Consider the following 20,757-nt stretch of genomic DNA (forward strand, 5'->3'; position numbering starts at 1 on the left):
CAGGAGGGCAGAAACCTGTCTAAGGGGTTGGCAGCAGCTGCAGTGGAGACCCTGGAAAGGCAGTTTGGCAGTACCCGGGTTCTGTGCTAGAGACCCAGGGGATCATGGAATTGTCCCCCCGAATGCCAGAATGGCATTGGGGTGACAACTCCATGATCTTAGACATGTTACGTGACCATGTTCGGAGTTACCATTGTGACGCTGTACATAGGTAGTGACCTATGTATAGTGCACGCGTGTAATGGTGTCCCCGCACTCACAAAGTCCGGGGAATTTGCCCTGAACGATGTGGGGGCACCTTGGCTAGTGCCAGGGTGCCCACACACTAAGTAACTTTGCACCCAACCTTCACCAGGTGAAGGTTAGACATATAGGTGACTTATAAGTTACTTAAGTGCAGTGGTAAATGGCTGTGAAATAACGTGGACGTTATTTCACTCAGGCTGCACTGGCAGGCCTGTAAGAATTGTCAGAGCTCCCTATGGGTGGCAAAATAAATGCTGCAGCCCATGGGGATCTCCTGGAACCCCCATACCCTGGGTACCTCAGTACCATATACTAGGGAATTATATGGGTGTACCAGTATGTCAATGTGAATTGGTAAATTTAGTCACTATCCTGTTAGTGACAAATTTGGAAAGCAGAGAGAGCATAACCACTGAGGTTCTGGTTAGCAGAGCCTCAGTGAGACAGTTAGGCATCACACAGGGAACACATACAGGCCACATACTTATGAGCACTGGGGCCCTGCCTGGCAGGGTCCCAGTGACACAGACTAAAACAAAATATATACAGTGAAATATGAAATATGGGGGTAACATGCCAGGCAAGATGGTAATTTCCTACAACAAGTGTGATGGGTCTGACACTCCTCACGTGGAGATATGCCTCAGTTAGACCATCAGCGTTTGACATGTGCATTGTTGCTCTTTTTCCCATAGTCAGGAAGTAGTAGGATGTTCAGAGATGGGCAAAATGTATCATGGCATGGCATCAAATGCAGATGTACTACCCTGTGTGACTGTTGTGCTGGCATTGACCGATTGCTTGCTTGCTTTTTCTCTTTCTTTCTCTCTCTATCCTCTATCTTTGTGTGCATCAGCATCATCTGGCAAAGGAGAAGGGGCACCGGTGAGTGGGGAAGCTGCAGCCCATGGGACCCAGGAGGCTGACACAAGCAGAGCTGAGGGGACCAGTGGGACAGAGGGCGAGTAGAGTGCCATGGGGGAGACTGAATCGACCACTACATCTTCTGATTCCTCCTCCGATGGTGGCGGATCCATCTGGGACCACCCCAGCACCATCCTTGTCTGCCACCCCCATGCCAGCACCGCCCTCTCTGTAGCTCCCCACCCAGTTGCCTGTGCCCACTCACCCAAAAGGGTGAGGATCTCCTTCGCTGCAGGCACCTCTGCCCCTGCCCAAGTCAGCCCTTCTGCCCTCAATGAGGAGGCTATTGACCTCCTGAGGACCATCTCTGTAGGGCAGACAACTATCGTGAATGCCATCCAGGGACTAACATCTCAGATGCAACAGACTAATGCGCTCCTGAAAGGCATTCACAGTGCCTTGTCTGGCCTACAGAGATCGTTTCAGGCTCTGGCTTCCTCCTTGACGGCATTCAGTGACCCTTCTTCCATTCTCCCCTTCAGCTACCTGTTCCCAATCCCACATACCTCTCCCCTCATCCATCCAAGGCACACCTACTGACCCACATGCATTCACACATCAACAGACATGGTACACAAGGACAAACACAGGCACCACAGCCACCACCTCCATGCACACACTCACACACCCATACAGACATGTCAACATCCACACCGACTCCCAAACCACCTCCCCCCACAGTCAACACTACACTCACAATCACATCAGTCACGGCTCCAGCCACATGTGCCCTCACTGCCACTGTTACCACATCTTCTGACGTCCATTCATGCACCCCATACACCACTGGTGCAGACACCATAACTATCAACACACCCACAGGCAGAACATCCACCCTACCTGCAGACACCACCACAACATTCACTCACACTTCTCCGTTGTTAAGACCCCAACATCCAAGGGCAAGCCCAAACCGCAGCCCCTTGCTAAGCCCCCTCCCCCCCCAAATCCAAGGGCGAGCCCAACCCGCAGCCCCATGCAAAGCACCCACCACCCAAGGGCAAGCCCAGGGACCCCTCTGCCCCCCCACATAAGGGCACCCCTAAGAGGCCTCACTCCAGTCCTAGATGGAAGGACCCCCCTCCACGCCCACAGACCCCTCCATCACCCCTGAGGTGCCTGCATTCCCCATTAATGCCCTGCACTTTGCAGTCAGGAGTCAAGTAGGGGCGTCATCTTGTGTCCAGTGTGATCAGGGCACTATGGTTTTTGGACTGGCCCTTGGGCCTGTATGTACATACGTTTTATCACATATTTTAAAATATATGGTTATCATGCGGCACTACACTGTTGGTGTAGTTGTTACCTACCTAGTTACTAACGTCGTTCCCTCCAGTGTGTGCTAGGCTGGTGTGCTTACTGTTGTTGTCGTGGTCCAGGAGTTGCAGGGCCAAGTAGAGGAATGGAAGGAGTTGCATTTCGCGTGCTATGCCACCTACGGATGTGCCTGTGTTCCTGAAGGTAGATGTTCCCTTTATCAAGTTCATTTCCGCCAGGTTTTTGGTGGCGGTGGTTCTGCCCCAGAAATCCTGGCAGTTTGCAACCTCGTAATATGGTCGTGGGATGCTGCCTGACCACCAGGCTGGAGATGGCTGCTTCCTAGCACTCCAGCACTTCTGCTGTGGTGGCCCGGATGGTAACTTGCCTGTGTTCTGCAGGTACCTTTCCGGGACTTGTAATGTGGCAGTCTTCACCGACAGGCCCGTCCGTGGTGGTGCGGCCGCAAACTCCACCGCGGCGGTATGCTGACTGACAAACTCGTAATGAGGGCCAAGCGTGTCCTGAGTGCTCTCTATTTGGCCAGGCTAGCACCTGGTCTGGGGAAATAAATTGCCGACCTGACCCAGTCGGATCGCTGCCAGTGCGTACAGCATGAAGGTACCCCCTGGGGAACAGGAACTGCCAGAGAGTGCCCCTGGGGTACCAGCAAGCACCTCCTCTGGTGCATCCCCACCGCCACCCGGGAAGTGGATGCGGAGCAGCCCGGAAGCCTCAGAGGCCTCGAGACGTGCTCCCTATGCAGGAGGCAAGGTAGAGGAAGCCAAGACACCACCTCTCCTTATCCGCACCACAGGCAGCTGCTGCAAATTCCTGGTCTTCCCCTCCTCAGTGGGTGGAGCTTGGGGGTTCCCAAGCCCCATCCCCAGGAGTAGAGATACTGACCCAGACAGGTCCCTCCCCCTACTACGGACACCAGGAGCATCCGAGCACCCCTCCCCGTCTCCCCTGTGGGGCTGTTTCGTCTCCCCTGTGGGGCTGTTTGTGTGGTGGAGGTTACGGGCAAGGTTGCAATCTCGACAGAGGCCCCCCCCGTCCTCACTGAGCCCCCATTCCTCGCACTGACTGGATAAGAGCGGAGGAACTCCAGGGGCAGAACATGATCATCCCTGCTGTCCTGGTAAGTACGTAGGTGTGTACTTACTGTGATGTTATGCCTTTCTGGTAATGTGTTTTTTTTTTTTTTTTTTAACCAAGATAAGCACATTGGTTTGGTAATGGGATTCCCGACTACTGCTTATGTTGCAGAATAATAAGTAACCTGTGTGCTATGTATGACTGCTGCTGATTTCTGCAGAGTACTAGTAACCTATGTAACGTTCCCACAACTGCTTGGGTAGCAGAGTATTAATGACATGTTATGTTTGGTCTAATTAGGATTTGTGCAATACAATTTATTTTTACATAACTTTCGTGTTGTGTTCCTTTGTTGTGTATTTATTGCATCACATGTGTTGTGCAAACACTTTACACATTGCCTCTGGGTTACGCCTGACTGCTCGTGCCAAGCTACCAAGGGGGTGAGCAGGGGTTATCTTGGATGTGTAACTCCCGTGCCCTGACTAAAGTGTGTGGGTTCTGTCTGGCTTAAGTGCATACCCTAGCCAAACAGAAAACCCATTTCTAACAATAACCCTGCATATCACAAAGTCTGCAACAGCCAATGTCAACCACTGCCAGCATCACACATCTGTCTCACTGAAACCACAAGTCAACTAAACAATGGCCTTTGCACCTTATACATTACACCTAAGAACTCACTGACAGCAAACAATCCATCTGAAGCAAGAAAATATAAAGCACCAAATCCAACTCCCAGGAGGACTTATAGAATTGAAAATCCTCTACTCCAAATGAAGAAACTTCATTACCTTAGCAAGTGCTGAAAAATCAAATTAATCAAGTAAGACACCTTTTCCAAAGAAGGCAATCATCAAATTCATAAAGCACGTCATCAATACATGAGTAGACCATGTGATAAGTCAATTAATCAACAAACATATTACTAACCAATTTCCTACTTTAAAAACAAAAAAAGACAAGCTCAGGTATTAGGTGCTAGCTACATCAAAATCATCAAGTGGGCCAATGCTGCTGCTTCATTTTCACCATGCAACAAACGTAGATAGATGTTCTTTCTTTCTCCTCTCTGGAACAGTCTATTCACACAGATTTCAAGACCACTGCTTGTCCATCCTTACCACTACCACTGTGCAAGCCCTAACCAGAGAGGCATTCACAACACTTACCAACATTGTCAAAAGTCTTCTTCATTCAATGCATTTTACTTAGGAGACTCAGTACCAAACAAAACTCATAGGTAATATAAAAAACAATCCGAGAAGATGATACTCTCTTAACCTAGTTAAACCTGACATAACTTCTAAACACTGAAAAGATAAGAAGAAGCAATCATCTACCAACTTCAATAGACAATGCTTCCTAGGCAAGTATTACAAGTATTAGCCTGGTTTCAGACCATAATGAAGAACTGAGATACCAACCTTCTTTAGTTATGATCAATTCAATTCATTCCCCAGACAGGGGTGTCTGCTAATTATTATTCTAGATCGCTGAGCAACCTATGACAGTCGACAATTGAGCCCTTAACAAACGTTTTTCCTGTGAATGGGATTCAATAATAATACATTTGTATCTCAACTGTATTTATTATTTGTATCTCAAATTTATTTATATCAAATCAATACCAACACATAAGTCCTCTTCTTACAACTCCATCTGGCACCAATGTATCCAGGAGGATACCTCTGGATTCCAGAACAGAAAAGTAAAATGCAAAAGTATCTCAAGAACCTATCCTAATCTCTAATCTTCAACATGTACATGGAGTCACACTGAGGAATACCTGTCCACCTCAGGAATAGGACTCACAAGTGTTAGGACAACCTTCTCTACCTGAAAATCTTCACTACCAAGGACAATCACTGGGTTAATGACCGCCTCTCTATGATCCAAGCTTGGATGTTGAATGCTTACCTTAAGTTAACTCTGAAAACAATTAGCTTATTCTCCTCATTCACAGCTAGACAGGAAGACTCCGGTTTAGAAATGGCTCTTAAAATAAAGCTGTCCAATTCACATTTAATAGGCACAGAGTTATTCAAGTTTATCATCTACACTGATCTCTCTGGGTGGGCGGAGAACAGACTGCCAAGACAGCAGAGAAAGCCCTAGGTGAAACACCACCTCAGAGCCCAAACTACCATCCAGCCCGGTTTCTGTCTAACAAAGATGTTGGAAATGTTCTAGAAACCAATATAGTCAATTTGACAGCAGCCCCACTGCAGAATACCTGAATACTGTGGCTTGACTGAAAGGACCATAAAAGACCACAGCACTACACCCCTGGTGGATCAAGTTCTATCGACCATTACAGGAACACATCAATATAAGAAGATTTCCTTTACTATCTGCAGGTTAGTTCCTGCTAATCACCAAGAACGCAGATTATTTTTCTGCCCAAAACAGGCATTTTCTTTTATCAGCTCTCAGTTTATTAGTTTCACAACAAGTGTTTATAGAATTGATCTTTCTCTGTACTCCTATCTGAGTTTGATCCAGAAGGACAGAATAATCCGTAAAGAACAGGGAGCCAATGTGATGACTTCCACTTTTTGGTAAGAATTAATGTAGTTTAGCCAACATGGCTGGCAGGACGGCAAAAAACTAAACAGAAAATTCCAGGGCTCAAAAAATTGTAAAAATGTAACTACACCTGCAGGTTTAGTAACTTAAATAATCTACTCGACCTAACTGTAATGTACTTGACCGGTAAACAGGTCTCTAATTGTGTGATTCTAGGCAAATAGTTTACAGAGTCACCTTTTTCTTAATTCTCACATATGATAACACATTCAAATATGTGAGCTCAGCATTTCTGCGGTACAAAAAAACCTTGTTTGATTAAGTAGACTAAAGTTTGCTGCATGCATCACACGAATATAGCACACATACCCATGAGGTCTAGCCCACATAACCTAGGACTTCTTTTAGTTTGCTAACCACATTGCCATCAGGGCAGGAATGTCTCTCAGTTTGTTTAAACACTCAATTTTAATAAATATTTTCCTAAACCACGATGAGGTAACATATTGTCATCTACACACAGTAACTTTCCAAGAAATGGCCAAAGCTTCTCCACTAACTTGCAGCTTTACTGATAAATACATATAGTGTATTAACAATCTGTGAAACTTGGGTTTCAGAAAACATATCCTTTGCGCATCAACAAGTAAAGCATTCTGATTTGTTTTCATCCTATTAAAATATTTTTTCGGCACACAGAAATATAAAAAAAGGGCTTTCACAACTACTGAAATATATTTTGAAATGTTTGCACAGTTGGCTTAGTCATTTAAATGTTGTGTGTTAGGAAAAAACGGACACTCTATATCCTTTTAATTTACAATCTAAGCAGCAGGTCACACAGTTCACCTTCCTAGAACTCTGCAGTCACAAGGAAAATTAACTGTAAGAAAAACTGACTTTTGAATTCAGCCAGTGAACACAGAGCAAATGTGACATAAGAACAAGAGTTAAATGCATCTTTTATTGCTCCTCCACTTTTCAACTAAACAGAACACCTGTTCAGTGTCAACTTGCCAGAAGGGACCAGTAAGTATTAAAAACAGTTCGACCTGATCAAATAAAATTCACCAATGCGAGTAGTTGAGTGGATTTTTTGAGCCCTGCATTGTAGGGGCATACAAGCAGCCCTGTATTATCATACCTAATCAATCATAATTTCACCTCTTAACATGGGTTTAACTCGTGCCTAATTTAATCTTCTGAATGAAGCAGATAAATAACCTATAAGAGCCTAGGAAGAATATCCCCCTATCTAATTCTGACCAAAGTTGGGAGCAATCAACAGTGTGAAATATGGCTTCAAAAACTATAAACCTGGAAAAGTGACTCCTGGTCTACAGGCCACGTCTCAAAGCTCTGGCCTATCGCTAAGTTGGAGCCAGACTGTTCCTTCTGAATTGGGCATTCATCTCTAGCCCAGGCATACAACCTCTCCAAAACAAGTTTTAATAAATATTTTTGAGCCATACCAATTACGATATAAATAAAAGGGGGAGGCTGAATCTTTTCTATAACTTTTTTTTTAAATTGGGTTAACTAATTCACCCTTTCAAGGCTAAGGATTTTTTACTTTCTGAATAATACATCTATAGCATAGTTGGGACTGACAAAACCACCAACCCGGATTTTTCACATAAATACATGTAAGAATACAATCTAGTCCAGCTGCTCTGGAAGGATTAATAAACTTAACTGTCCTAGCAACTGTTTTCCCAATTAATGGTAAATAATGTGTTTAATAATGCTCAATTACATGCTCATACCAGTGTAAAGGACTCATTTCCTCTCTAACTGGGTAATTTGCTATCTGAACCTGGACTGAGGCTAATTTATTTAGAGCAAAGTTCTGAATGGAGTGTTAAAAATCGTTTTGGATATTATATTTCTAACTGTGAAACATACATTTTTTTTCTCCCAAAACAACACAATATGGACACACCGAATGCTATAAGATCACTGTTATCACAGTCAATCTTTAAAAAAGGAGAATATATATTTTTTTTTTAAAACACACAAATACTAAGAAATATGGATGCCTACATGTTCCATTTTTAAATGGTTGGTCATACAAAAAGCAACCATTCACATGCAGATTAGATAAGATTCCCGACAATGTTTGAGCTTTGGAGGACGCATTCGGAGGATGACATTCCTCCAGAGGACAGTCATACGCTGAGTGTAATTCCACTGACAGGTCTCCTAATTCTTGAAAATCTAATTTTACATTTAGATAACTTCCCCAAAACCCACCGTGCATTTTAATATGTAGATCGTAAATGGAGCAACTCCCTTTAAAAAACAGCGACTCAGTCTCAAAATCATTCTCTTTGTCATTCTGATACACAATAACCAAAATCAGCTGTAAAATACGAATCTCTCAAAACCAAAAAGGTCTAGACTTACGAAATCTCTGTACCTTCTCATTTTATTCCATAGATACCAAGACCACTAAGCCCCCCGAAGGTCTACCATCTTTTACCTTATATACACTCATCCATAGCCCAGGTCTTCTGTAATAATATAATTTTCGATTAATAAACGAGTGGCATTCCAAGAACACTCTCGGATTGAAAAAAAAAAAAAAATCCTCAGTATAACATTTAATTCACTGTGGTGAACATCACGGCTGTCCTTTCTTTCTTTAACTGGATTGTTCTCCACATTTCCCTTAGTGTTATACACATACACATGCCTACCATTCCTTGTGAACAAATTTGAAAAACTCAAATGGGGAAGTTGCTTCCTGCCTATTTATGGATCGCCCATTTTTTTTACAGTTGTAAACTAGATAGACCAATATACTCCAATACCCAAGTTTCTTTTTCCCCACAAATGTCTCTGAAACCAAGAGTTCATCCGGCGAATCAAACATTACCCAGCAAATCCACGAAGCTGCAGGGAGAGTACCAGGAATAGTGTCCTGGTAACAAGAATAGCATAACGATATGAAGAAGATGCAAGGACTACGGACCCTCAAAAGCAGCTGAGGCGGAGAACGTTGGTCTCCAATAGAAGACTCCAACCGGCAGGCACACACCTGCTCTAACAGTAGACTAACAGGACAGCGGTTTAGCGAGGTGGCAGAGACAGAAGTAGCAACCCCAACGAAGAGAAAGCACAAGCACTCCCAAGCTGCTTCGGCTGTCTGTCTGCATCACACAAGTAGGAGACAGTCAGAGCTGAGCTTCTTCTTTATGGATTACAGAATGAGGTCATGTTTTAATATTATTTGCAGTCCTCGTTGTATAGAAGATATGATAATCAGATCATCTACTTACTGCAGGCTACACTCTTTCCATAGCAAAGGTCTATAGACCTCAGCCAAATGCCAGACTGAAAATGTGATCATGGATGACTGCGGTGCCACGGTGGAGTATTAGCATTTTCATTCAGTACTGTGCATGCCAGGGGTGTTTTGTTTGGTTGTATATTTCCAAGTTCCTCCTCCATTTTTGTCACCTAGGTGCATAGGGTCTTTTGATAATTGCTGAGTGTATACTGAATGTTGGAAATTGCTAGTTGCATGTTTCAGTTTTTCCAGCATGTAGATGGTGGCAATCTGGTCTGTGTCAATTGTTCTGTTCTTTGCTTTGCCTTGCTTTGAATGTGTTTGAAAAATGTTGTAGACACACGATACCATCAGTGACTTTCAGTGTGTTCTTGTATGTTGGCGAGTCTGCAAGGTGTTTTAAGATTTACCTTGTAATGTAGGATTCCTAACTGTGTGTTCTGGTTAGACCTGTGGACAGCTTTGAAGTCACAGTCCTTAAAATACAAGATGCTGATTTTTGTTTCCCTAGTTTTATGTGCATAGCTACAATGATCACTATGCTTCCCTACACAACTTCCTTTACCGCTATCAGTGACAACAGAAAACATTCTTATAGATTTCTCAAGAGTCAACACTGTTCTCCCAAATGATGCCTCGAGTACTCTCAAGACAGATGCACCGACTTTCCCAAGATCGTGACCCTCCATGGGTGACTTCATCAATAAAAGCAGTCTGTCCGAGAAAAAAATAAAATCTACATTTTGCTTCTCCTTTTCAATAGCAAAAAATCACCAAATAAATACTTAAGAAGGAATGGTAATTGTCTAGCACATAGTACAATACATAGTAGATGATGTCTTATGCTTTTTGGGGTGAACGTGGTGTGGCAGAGCCTTGAAACTGAAGAAGGACATAGCATTAGTTAGCTGGCAAAAAATAACTGGTGCAACTCGCACCCAATCTACAGGAGGGGAGGTTTGCTTATGCCCTCCCCAATGTCATGTCATTCTATGAATACTGGAAGCTTTTGACAACGCATTGTAGTGCCAGCCTATGTCATATTAGATTTAAGACGTTTTAATGTGCCAACTAAAGCCCATAAACCTTCTCACTGGTAGGAAATCTATCACTCCTCTGGTATGTGCCCTTCCCAATCCATATCCAACTCATGTTATGCCACTGTGGCATCAACTGAGTGCACACTGCCCCCAACAATCCAGTCCGTACCATACACCTGAAACTGCCAGCACGTTATGCACCCAATATCGCCAGCTCACGTCCCCTAGGAGTGATGATTTCATGTCCCATTTGCCAATTCAGTTCATTCACACAAGTTCTAATCTTGTTTGGTTGTGTCTCTAGAGAAGCTCATGTGACAAAACAATAGTGCTAGGTCACAGTAGTGGAAACACCACAGTATACATCTGCTGGAGAAACTAGCTCTAATGCAATACTCTTTCATAAGGACCAAACTTTTATACAAAAAAGTGATGGATAGAATGCTTGAATTAATTAATCGCATCCACTGGTAATTACTCAGGCCGCATTTCAGATCATCGTTTTTTTGCACACCATACCAACCGAGTTTGGACATAGACAAATCAGTATTAAAGCCTAATCCAACAGGAACATTTCAGCCCGAACTGCAAGGCAGTATTAGACTGCAGTGGAAGCAGCACCCTATTCAAACGTAGTGCCAACCAGCTTAAGCTATGAGACTTCTGGCACCAACTCAATCTATACCCAATTAGTCAAATCGCCCGTGATCACCTCAGCAATACTTCGTCATGCCACTATCCAACAGGACACATACTTGTGTGCCAACACTCACTTAGTGGTATGAGGTCATTGGCTTTATTGTGCGAACCTAAACTAAGGCGGTCTAATGTTGATTTTCTTCCATTCAACTAATAAAACTAACATGCGCGTGGGATTCATGCCTATTGTAACACTGACTGAAGAGGCCACACAAAAGCCCAAGTCCACGTGTGTGCTCCTATACAGCTAACTTAACACCCAAGTGACTCTCACTTTTCCTTTATTTGTGGTAAAAACAATGTAAACACTTGCCTACAGCGACCTTCCAAACATTCATCTAGTCCACTGCACTTCAGAGCAAAGTCTGACCACAACGTCAATGTGCCTTGTTAAGAGTTGTGTCCACTTCATCGCCCTTCTCACCCCATGCCCAACAAACAGCCCCAGGAAAGGAGACCTAGTGCTCATATTGCCTTTCACCTAACAACAGATAACATTATTGTCTCGAGGGTTTAAAAAGAAGGAGTTAGAATGCCAGCATGAAATGCGTTGTTACACAAAAAGTAAAAGGAATCATACACGGCAATGGTACGTTTTGCAACCACGGCCACGAATCCCTCAACGGATTTCCAACTCTCCTATGAGAAACTCTGCCGGTCCCCACCCCCTCTGCGTCGCCCGGCGCTCCACAAAAAACGCAATCTGCTTCGCTTCTCACCTGCTACACAGATAGCTCTTACCAAGAGCTACCTTTCCTACCCAATGCACGTCTGCCGGAAGAAACCTCCACTACCTATATTCCTGCAGCTTCTGTGCTTTCACATAACACTCAAAGCACGTTGCCGTAAAGCAAGACACTTCCGCCAGAACCCGACCCGTTACCACGCCCACCAGCGCCACCCCTCTCCTCGCGGACGAAATGCACTATTCTGCGAATCAGAAGTATCGAGCGGCAGAGACACAAAAGAAGGGCTGGCTCCTGCGGAGGAGTTCTTATAAAGCTAGAGAGCTAACTTGAAATCCAGAGAATACCAACCTTAGGGACCATGCTGCTGGTCAAAGTAGCTTTAGGGCGGCACTCCTTCGTAAGCAGCAGGCTTAGTACAATGTTGAACACAGTCCCTTTTGCGAGCCGGTACTTGTTGCAGAATTAGGACAGACTAAAAAAGCATTGTGCATTTTACCCTAAGTAAATCCTACTCCTAGAAAGTGTTTCTTTGTAAATAAAAATACTACTTAATTATTGAATGTATTAATTTCCCCTCTATTTTATTATAGCTGCCACTTTTTCCCACATATGTGGTCTGCTGACTATGGGCCCATTCTACTTTTGGGAATAAGCACAGCACACTCCTCGAAAAGGCACAAAACGCACAAGTTTCGAGGATTCTGAAGAGTGGGAGCTAATTGGAATATTTAATAACGCCCCCAAAACGATGTGCAAACTTTGACATCAATAACATGACAACGGAAATGAACACAATGTCAAAGTAAATATTGCAGTATACAAATTCTTAATTAATGTAGTTTCATGGTATCAAAGTACTTACAGGGTACTGGGACAGCACCAGGCGACACTTTACATAAACCACAGACCTCCATGCAGCATCAAAAGCCACATTTATTAGTGCAGGTCTTCGGATAATACATAGATATTAAGTTTTCAGATTGCCTATGTATGACATTTCTGTGCTTTCAGTGCACTTATGAGTGGCATTCAACTGAGAAACTTGTAGAGTGACACTTGCAAGCGCGTTCTGATGAAATTTAATGCAGTTAACATGTAGAAATAACGTGTAGGCCTCAGATAAAAATCTGTATTTTAAAAGCAAGCGATAGCACTAGACTTTAATAGTTATCAGTGTTAAATTTAAAAGGCTGTAGAATGCAATTTCTCTTCTTTCTAGGTCAGAAATGTGAGATGTTAAACTTTGATGTAGTATAAACTTTTGTGTTGTCCCTCATATCACAAAAGTCATCAGAATGTCACAGTTTATGCTGTATGGTAATCAAAGCATTATACATTTGAATGTAGAAGCTGCACTGACACAATTTGCATTGGTACTCATCTACACTGTAGAGCTCGACTTAGGTGGTATTTGAATTAAATCACGTTAGCATGATTAAACTGATATTATAATGAAATGTAGGCTTTAGACTAAGAATATTGTATTGTATTCTAATGGAATTTATATAGTGCTTACTACCCCCTTGTTGCTGCTGTGATGCCCTCAAGCGCCCATCCAGCTCTGGATAGGCTACCGCCAGTATGCAGGCCATTAGGGGGGGTCAGGTTCTGACGGGCACCCCTTCCTCATTGGGAGGCCGTCCTAGCTGGGCCTCTGTGGTCTTCCGGGCCCAGCGTCTCAGGGCTTCCCACTGTCTCCTGCAGTGGGTGCCCCGCCAGCTTAAGGCCCCCAGGGTCCGCACCTCCTTGACGATGGCACTCCACATGCCCTTCTTCTGATGGGAACTGACCTGCAGGGAAACACAAACAGAGGGACACTATAAATCCGAATATCCAGCCTGTCACACATATGGGGTTCTGACATCATTTGCCCCTTGAATGGCACACACATCACCTGGAGCCCTGCATGTACACCACCACCAGCCATACCCCCCACCCAAATGACACACTGCCAACACACTCACATCTCCAAGCAGCCTTGTCGTATGCAACTTCCCCATGGGGTACTCACCTGTTGGTCTGGATGCCCATACAGCTGTCCATAAAGGGGTAGGACCCCACCCACAGGTGCTCTAACTCCTCCGAAGTGTAGGCAGGGGCCCTTTCCCCTGTCACACGTGCCATCGCAGGTTCCAGACACAGGTCACAGCAGCACACGCAGTGGAGGTGTTGTCCTGTGGAAAGTCAGGAATCAAGTGGGGTTATAGTCAGAAAATGGCAGTCACGTCTGCGGCGGAGTACACCGTTGCTGCCGGCGGTGATCCTCATTGGATAGTGTGTGTCATAGAGCCCCATGCTAGCCAATGAGGAATTGCCTGGCGGTGCACACTACCTTCCGCCATGACGCCCAATGCCGGTGGAGTGAGATCACTTCCACCTGTCCCGACATATAGGATAGGCGGTTGCCATGTTATGGTGCTGGTACACAATTTAGAATAAAAACTGCATCATTGGTGTTGATTGTACATACATAGCCATATTCAGTGTCCAGTTACATACAAGCTCTATGTACACTGAAGTGGTGGATCCATTTATCATGTTGTCACTCCCTTCTCACTCTTTTGTCCGTTAGGTACCTACCACTGAGGAGAAATAGGAGGAGGAGGTGAGCCCCCATGTACAGACCCCTTGTGGACTTGGCTATACTGAAGGATAAAATAGATTTACCTATAGACTGGACAGGGCCACAATCACAGAGCTGTGTGCTAAATTGGAGCCTGAACTGATATCTGATATCTGTCGTCCCACTGGGATCCCCCCTCTTGTGCAGGTTCTTTCAGTGCTCCATTTCCTGGCTATAGGCTCTTTCCAAGTGACAGTGGGCTTGGCTGCAGGACAGTCACAGCCAATGTTCTCAATAGTGCTGGCAAGGGTTTTGGCTGCCTTGCTCAAACACATGTGCAGCTACATCGCTTTCCCCCAAGTAGAAGATTTGGCCACTGTGAAGGCTGGATTATGCGCAATGGGACATTTACCACATGTAATTGGGGCAATTGATGGTACCCATATTACATTAGTCCCCCCCCCACCCTACCCCTGGGCCAATGAACAGGTGTTCAGGAATCGGAAGAGTTTCCACTCACTCAGTGTCCAGATGGTGTGCCCTGCTGACCAGCACATCTCCCACGTCACTGCCAAGTATCCTGCGTCGGTGCATGACGCCTTTGTCCTGAGGAATAGCAGCGTCCCAAAAGTGATGGCACAACTACAGAGGCACAGAGTGTGGCTAATAGGTGAGCCTGAGTCCCCATCCAATGTATGTCAGTGTATGCCTTCAGGAGTCATCCCCCATGCCATTGTACACAGCTAATGTTTGTCCCTCACTTCTTGCAGATGGCCCTTGACCGCTGTAAGGAATCCGAGGACAGGGGCTGATAATAGGTATAATGATGCTCATGGGCGTACTAGGAGGATTATTTAAAGGACGTTCGGTCTCCTGAAGGCCAGGTTCAGGTGCCTCCATTTGACAGGTGGATCCCTCTTCTACTCCCCTGATAAGGTCTGCCAGTTAGTTGTTTTATGCTGCATGTTGCACAACCTGGCCATCAGACTACATGTGCCCTATCTGCAGGAGGACGAGGGTGAAAATGCTCCAGTGGAAGAGGAGAAAGAGGATGAGGATGGACAACAGGACATCAGTTATACAGCAGTACTTCCAATGACACACAGGTAAGACAGTAGAACTGACCATTCCTCTAATAAACAATTTTTCTGTGTGGCTGTAGCATGATGGCAGTCACTTCCTTAGAATCCCAACTGACTGTCACCTATGCCTTCCCATTTTGCAGATGTTGGGGTGGTTACACCTGTGTACTGATGTGATGACTACAAACTGCTACAGGCCATTTGTTGGATGGAATCACAAAGTTCTGGACAATTGCACAGGATGATACAGTTCAATACATTGCACATTTCTGTCAGATAAAACATTGTTACTCCAGTTGTGTTCAAGGGTGTTTATTGAAGTGAAAATTATGAAGGAAAGTGCAATGGAATGGGGTGATGGTAGAGGAACGTCCAGTGTAGTGGTCCAATCTGTTTGTAGCACTGGTCCAGTGTCCAAGGGGCCTTAGGAAGCATAGCAATTCAAAGTAGACAAGGTGACACAGTGAAACACAAGGGGGACATTCAGGAGGGTCTCATTTCCTGGTTGTGGTCTTGATCTTGGCAAGTGTCTCTGGTGTCTGTCTGGGTCACAGGGAACATTTGCAGGGTGGTTCACCTTCTGCAGGGGGAGGGGTAATGGTAGCCTGTGGGTCCTGTGGCAGGGCCTCCTGTCCAGTAGCTGCAGCCGATGTGGATGGCTGGTGATTTGACTGGCTAGTGGAAGGGGCCTGCTGGTGTGCTGCATACTCCTTCATGGTCTTGGCCATATCACCCAGCACCCCTGCTATGGAAACCATGGTGGTGTTCAGGGCCTGCAATTCCTTGTTCTCCTGCATGATATCTATCACCTGCCCTATCTTGTCCTGAGATTGTTGGTAAGTCATTTTTCTCTTCTTTATCAGCACAGTCTCAAAAGTTTGGAGTTGCCTAGCAACCCTTAATACAGGAAGCGCAAATAGCCTGCATTAGTCCCTTTTTAGTTCGAGCCAAGGCAGTGTGCATGCGCTATCTCTCAACATGCTGTATTCTATTTCTGTGGGCATTCACCACACCCATCACACGCTGATCACTTTCATTCATTCCTTGTCCTGCCTTTCAAAATTCCTTTGGTTTATTAGGTAAATGCTTTAGGTTTGTCCCGCCTTGAGGCTGTTTTGTAAATGCCATTGAATCTGACCCGGTTACATGGATTATTGCATGATCAGCCAAATACCTTAGTGTCGGCGCACTACTTTTTTCTTTCGCCTCTCCGCTTCGAGCTCTTGGCAATATGTTATTTTTTCCTCTGGCATCTAACTGTTTCTTTGCTGTGTCTGCACCCGACAAAGGCTGCAAAGATTCTTTTTTATTTATTTATATAGTACAAACGTGAACGGAAGATTGGAGCACATTACATGAGCACTGGGTACATTTGCAGCCCCATTCCTAAATTCTACCCATGTTTAGCAGTTGAAAAATATACAAACTTGCACCTTTCTGCAGTTTTCTTCTCAACCCCTAGACTTTTTTGACTTGTTTGTCAAACTCCTCTGCCAAAGAATCTTCTATGTCAGTCTGCTCTTTTTGAGGGGATGGAGGATTAAGGCAGCTATAGTCCCAGCACCTCAAACAGAACAAAGGAGAGGCTGCTACTCTATTCTTTTTCTGATACAGAAGATGTTCAGTTCTTTTCATCCTGTTTTGGATCTAAAGAGCTCAAATTCTTACATTCCTTAGCAGAAATTCAAGATGTTTACTCTAGACTCAATTCTTCCTCTGTTGAAAATGGATGACTTTTTGACATCAATAGATCTAAAGATGCCTATATGCACATCCATTTGCACATGCAGTTTCAGAAGTTTCTGAGTTTTTGTGTGGAGGAAAGACACCTCCTATTCCAAGTTATCACATTCTAACTTGCTTCGGCTCCAAGAAATTTAATCAAGTTCCTGGCTCCTGTGGTGGGTATTGTACAGTCTGAGGACATTGGGGTGTTTCCATACTTGGAAGATTGGTAGATTGCTTCTCAAACTTTTCTTAAGGCAGAGGAAGACTTCTAGAGTACCCTTCGCATTCTATCAAGATTCAGATTTGTGTTAACATTTAGAAGACCCAGCCTTCCCTCTTAGGCATCATGACAGATGCCAGCAAGGCGGGGTGGGGAGTGACCCTTCTTTCACATCAGATTCAAGGGAGATGGATGCCTTCTCAGATGCAGATGTCCTCAAACTGGAAGGAATTAAGGTGGTGCATTTGTCTCTGGTAACCTTTGCTCCTTTACAAGAGGGCCAAGCTGTTTAGATCTACACAGATAACCACATAGTCAGGAGCTATCTGCAGCACTAGGGAAGTACGGGGCCACCATCTCTGGCTCAGTTGACTCAGGAGATCTGTATGTGGACGGATTGGCAGATTCTCCTTTCCCTGTCAGTGTGTGAAAAAATTGCTTTTTCCACCCCTGTGCCAATTTAAGGTCCTACCTTTTGGTCCCCATGGAGCCCCTGCCACATTCCAATGACTAATGGGCACTCTCTTGAAAGCTCATGTTTCCTATGCAGCAGCATGTCTGGATGGCATTGTTAAATATAGTTCAACCTGGGAACTGTATCTGCATCACCTGAAGGTGGTACTACAAACCCTCCGTGGAGCCGGTCTCACCGCTAACCTGGAAAAATACCACCTCACTAAGACTTCCATAAAGTACTTCAGGTATATCATCGAAAACAGGGTCATACGACCACAAATAGACAAAATAGAAGTGATATAAAAACTTCCTTATCCTCAGACCAAATGTGAGATTAGATCCTTTCTGGGACTAGTGGGGATTTATTTGACACTAGAATCCTATTCCCTTGTTTCTGATCGACGGAAAATAATTCCCAGGAGATTTCTAGAGTATTTGTTTTGGTGTTTGATATACAAAAGAATAATAATAATAATAATAACAATGCTCTTTCTGTCCCTGTACAGCAGATGACTTCCTCAGATGTGGGAAGGTAGGGATGATGTGATAGTTTCTATTCACTTCTTTTCTCACTTTTCCTTCTGGGGTGGCTCCCTCTTCGATCAGGACTATCCACTGGTCCCAGCACATGGGGAAGAAGAAAAGAAGAAAACAACACTTGGTGAGTAGGGGAGGAGATTTATTGAGCTTCAAAACAGGGCAAAAGGGGGAGGGTTGTGAAGGAATAAGATGCGGCACTGTGGTCACTCGTGCATTTTGCTCCCTTTAGTTACTAAAAATCCCCTTAGCAACCAGTGGAGTTTTATTCACTCTTTTTAGAAATGTGAAGTCCCAGTAATGCTAGAGCATGCAGTGCGAACAACAACAAAAAAACATAAGACACATATTCAGTGCGGTGCTCAGACTGCTCCCATGCTCCCACTCTCAGCCCCAAACCACCCGTAATAGCCGTGTATACACTTTGGTACCTCAGAGAGCCACAGCCCTCCGGGAGCGTGGCTGGATGTTGTGTCCATCTCCTCTCTCTCTATCCGTTGGGCTAGGTCTCTTTGCGGGTGGCCTCTGCACACATCTTGGGTGTAGTGTTTTCTTCCTTGCTGCCTCCATCCGTCTTTCCCTCGCTTGGTTGCCGCTGAACTTCCTCCTCGTTTCTCTCCACTGATCGCACTTTCCCAACAGTGCTTTCGGTATTTCCTGACTTGTTTGACCAATCAGCACTATCCTTCAGGCCTGGGGCAAGGAAGATGGATGAGGAGTAACTTTCCGGTAATCTTCATTACTCCGAGTTCAGGTCTTCCTCATCACAGTCCTGGTTGTGCCCATTCCCCCACCTCCTAGGGGAGAGGCAATCAGAAGTTCATTGTTGTAGTTCATTGTTTTGTATTCCCGGGGATTTCTTCTTTGGTACTACAGGATGTGATAGGGTTTACTTCCTCTGTTCATTGAGGACAGGAAGAGGAAGTCCGCCATATTTAAGGTAGGTTTTTGTTGATTCTATGTCAGGACTGGAGGCGAGGATTATGCAGAATCTTTCTTCACTTTTAATGACAGCAGGTGTCACGACTCACGTGCTGCTTGCGCCTGGAGTTTGCAGATCTTGAGGCGTGGATCTTGAGGGTTCGACTTTGGCCCAAAAAGGGGCGACTCTTTCTGGTAGCCACGGTGCTGTAGGCGAGGAAACGCCAAGGACAGACCGTGACCGTGAGAAAGTAGCGCCAGAGGGAAAAAACCCCTTCAGAAGAAGAGGAAAAAACCTCCCAGATGATTCGCAGGGGATTCCTGGAACAAGAACAGAGGAACAGGAATCAAAGGAACTGACGTAACACAGAAATGGCGAAATCCAGAGCCAAGGACTAGGAAATCAGGAGCGAGGACACTAACTGAGACAGAGAGTGTTGCAGCGCAAAGAGGAAAAGAAAAACCACCCTTAAATACCATAAAACAGGAAGTGACCCACAGGAAGAAAAAGGACATCATCTTGAATAGGGAAAAGTAGATAGAATAGACTGGAGCAGAAACCATAGAGAATAGGGAAAGGAGGAATGCTGGGAAGACAGAGGTAACCTGGGAAGGGGAAAAGACATAAAGGACAGAGGAGAAAACAGACCCAAAAAGGAAGAAAGACAGAAAAGAAGAAAAGGGAGCCCCAACAGGTAAGAGGGGTCAGGAGACCCCAACAAGACGGAGGGAGAGTGCAGCGCGAGGCCCCCAGTAAGTCCTGGGGCCTCGCAGGGTGCAAGAAAGGCTCGGGGCGCGCCGCGTCTTAGAGACGCGGAGCGCGGCCCGAGCCGAACGCGCGGCTTGTGCCGAACGCTCGGCTCGCGCCGCGCGGTGCGGCGCGACAGTAGGCCCCCCTCCCGAAGGCCCTGGTTTGAAAGGAAATAAACGGTGAAAGCGCTGAGTCAGAAGAGGAGCATGAACCGAAGATGCATCTTCCCAAGAACACTCACTGAGAGGATAACCCTTGCAATGAATCAGATACTGCAGACGGGTGTGAAAAAGACGAGAGTCACAAATCTCCTGAACCTCATATTCAGGAACATCATCCACTAAGACAGGAGGAGGACAGGAAAACTGACGGGAGTACGGATCTGGTACATAAGGTTTGAGTTGGGAGACATGGAAGACTGGATGAATCTTCCATGTGTGAGGCAAGTGAAGACGGACAGTGACAGGATTAAGTAACTGGAGAATACGGAAAGGCCCGTAATAGCGAGGTGTGAATTTGTTCTGAGAAAGACGTGAGGGTAAGAATTTAGAAGAAAGCCAAACTTTATCCTGTGGATGGTAGTCCGGAGTGGCCCTACGTTTCTTGTCTGCTACTTTCTTCATATATCTCTTGGTGTGTAAGAGATTAGAACGAATCAGTCTATGGATTTGTAGAAGACGTTTGGAAAAATGAGTAATAGCGGGTAAGGGAGTGGGAGACAGAGA

General features: G+C 45.1%; 1 protein-coding gene across 1 annotated transcript in view; it reads right to left on the minus strand.

Annotated features, from left to right (window-relative positions):
* UTP14A (UTP14A small subunit processome component) overlaps positions 1 to 11,941 on the minus strand; it is a 385,668-nt gene extending 373,727 nt beyond the window's left edge. Inside the window, exon 1 of the mRNA XM_069212909.1 lies at positions 11,805 to 11,941. The gene's annotated coding sequence lies outside the window, so the exon portion shown is untranslated. The remainder of the gene's footprint in view (positions 1 to 11,804) is intronic.
* Between the last annotated feature and the right edge of the window lie 8,816 nt (positions 11,942 to 20,757).

Source organism: Pleurodeles waltl, chromosome 2_1 (genome assembly GCF_031143425.1).
Source record: "Pleurodeles waltl isolate 20211129_DDA chromosome 2_1, aPleWal1.hap1.20221129, whole genome shotgun sequence".
Taxonomy (NCBI): domain Eukaryota; kingdom Metazoa; phylum Chordata; class Amphibia; order Caudata; family Salamandridae; genus Pleurodeles; species Pleurodeles waltl.